The following is a 2,924-nucleotide window of genomic DNA, read 5'->3' as shown; positions in this document are numbered from 1 at the left end:
CTAGAAAGGAAGAAAGAAAGAAAGGAAGAAAGAAAGGAAGAAAGCAGTATACTGGAGCCAGTATTACTTTGTAACAACTAAACCATCAGTGTGTTATCATCAACATTATTCTCATACTCAATCCAAAACACAGCATTGTACCAGCTACTAAGAAGAAAATTAACTCTATCCCATCCTACATCAGAACTATCTGATTTCTCAGAGGGGCAGAGATACCACATCACCTGCTTTGGAGTCTGAGAAGTGCCTTTCAGCAACCACATAGTTCTCTGTCTGCCTCAACCTCCATACTGTCTCCTTTGTTTTCCTTTCCTAGGGGACATCACGAGGGCTACATAACAATCATAACTACTGCTAGACCTTGAAACACTCAAAATGTGATTCTCAAAATAGGCAATTCTTTCCCCTCTTGGCAGGACTGCTGAGTTGTTGGGGGGTTTTTTTCTGTTTTAAACCAAACTGTGAATCATTTCACAGACTCTTAGCTCTTACTATGAGATCTTCTGTGTGAGGAGTTCTGTTTGCCAGATGACCCCTTCAATTACAATATGCAGTGTTGATTTTATTCTGTCTTAGTACTTTTTTAGGAAATAATCCAAGGAAACATATGTATCATGTCAGATTAACAGAGCCTGAGGTACTCTGTTTCAGAAGAACCACTAACTTGTTCATCTGTGGTCCTGTAGTGTTTAGTAAATGCTATGTAGTTAAATATAGCTAGGTTGGAAAGTTAAGAAGGATAAGCAGTATTCTGTACCTGATTTTGGCCAAAAGACAGTCCTGGGGATGGTTAATATGGATCAGCTGATACACAGTAATTAAACTGTGAGAACTTCATTGTAAGCAAATCCTTAAAATGTTTCCTAAATCTCTCAGAAGGATCCTGGAAGAATTACATGTGTCAATACTTCTGTGCTACTGTCCTGCCTCCTCAATTCTTCCACAATTATGCCCAGATTTCTTCCTCAGTTCAGTATTGGCCTTATCACTCTTATTCTCTTCCAAAGCTACAAGACATGATCTGGATTCTCCTCCTATTGTGAAACATGTCAGAGTATGTACCTGTCTGATTAGCACTATCAGACTCATGTGTTATCTTTCTGCAGTTGGACATACTCAGTCGTGAGGATGTAAGGGAATTGAGTTAGAGATATCCTGTGTAACCCTGTGAAGATTAATGTACACTGCTGAATCTCTGACTACAGGAGTTCCCACTGGATGGCAGGATGGAAAGAGTAGGATATTTTGTTATCTGTGGACATGACATTATGTCCTAGTTTCACACACCATGATACAAATCAGTCATACTGCTCTGAGAGAAGTTGCTTACAGGGATGATGTAGATGGAATATCAGAAAAGTAAAAATTATTTGAAGAAACATCCCAAGCCTGTTCTTAGGAAAGGCTGTACTTTGGCAATTATTTTATACAGTGTCATGGAGACCAGCATCTTGCAGATATGTCCTACCCTGCATGATTCTAAATGTCAGGTGTTTTTAGTAGTTCTCACCTCCACCTAGTTTCCAGACCCTCTATAAAATTCTCAATATGATTGTGCAATATATTTCTGATGTGATTGCTGACATTTTTCATGATCAGACATCAAGCTACATTAAAAAGCAGTAAATACAATGCTTACTAGTATTATCCCCCTTAGATGTCAGACTGCCTCCTTCACACCCTTTTCCCTGTTTTGCTCCTTTTCTTTCTGTGGTGAAAAGCTTTCTGAGTGGCTCTGCTTTGCTGTTGGTCTTTACTGTCATAGGGTTTTTTAACAGCTGGTTTGAGGCTCCCATTTCCATATCTAGAGCTGGCAGAGAAGGTTTCATCCTGAAGTTACTTTAATGATAGAGCAATGTCTTCTTAGCAAATAAAAGGCATCTTGAAAAGGCAACAGAAATTTAAAAATAATGGCCTGTTGCATAGGCTGTGTTGGATTTTAGGTTCACTCCTGCTAACTTTCACCCTGTCATATATTGGGGGAGGAGTATATTAATTTGGTTTTATGAGGATTTTTAGTATTATAAAATAAAAACATTTTCTGTGGTAAGAAAGATTTGCATGAGAGAGAGAACAATATGAATAAAAAGGATTTTGTTTCCACAAAAACCCTAAAAAACAATTTTTATGTGGTTGCACACTGGAAAAAAAAAGCCTCGGATGCAGTGCAGATAGCTCCAGAGTCTCTATTACACTACCAATACAAGCTGACAGAAAGCTGCTATAATTTCTTTCTTTTTTTCCTTTCTGTAACACTTTTTAGCCTCCTGCAAAATGGGATTAAAGGGGAAGCAGCTCCAGCTAGCCTTGGAAAAGCTATTTAGCTTGCGTATTGTGGAAATGTCTTCCCAAGCTAGTTAGTGCCGTTTTATAACACTGCAGCATATTGGATCAAAGACTAGAACTGCCACCTCCTGTTTACTATGGGCTGGAGCAGTCACAGAAGTATCAGGGCTGCTTTCTACCATGGTATGATTGGGAATAAGACTGACAACCATAGGTTTTGCTACCAACAGGTTAATTTCTCTGGGTTTTGGTTGGAGGTTTTTTTGCCTTTCACCTGCAATGTCAATGCAAGCATAGCTAAAACTTTGAACCTAGAAGAGAAAGAGATTTTTTGCATTCTTTCAAATATTCTTGAATATACCCAAAATAACAGTCCCAAATATGCATGCAATACTATTGTATCAGAGATAAATTAAAAGGCAAAAGCATGGAGAGACTGGAAAAGAAAAACTGAAAATAATCCTTAAAGTGTTCCACATTTTTAATATATATTATTCTGAGACAAGAACTGCTTTTAGACTGCACAAACACTATGTATAAGGCTTAACGCTTAGAAAGGATAGCTTTATAGCTCTGCCAGTACCCAATTTGTGTGAGAACCATGATTTTCATTTTGCAGAGACAATATAGTGTTTAAA

The sequence above is a fragment of the Falco punctatus genome, assembly GCF_963210335.1.
Source record: "Falco punctatus genome assembly, chromosome: 7".
Classification (NCBI taxonomy): Eukaryota; Metazoa; Chordata; class Aves; order Falconiformes; family Falconidae; genus Falco; species Falco punctatus.
This window is presented reverse-complemented; position numbering follows the sequence as displayed.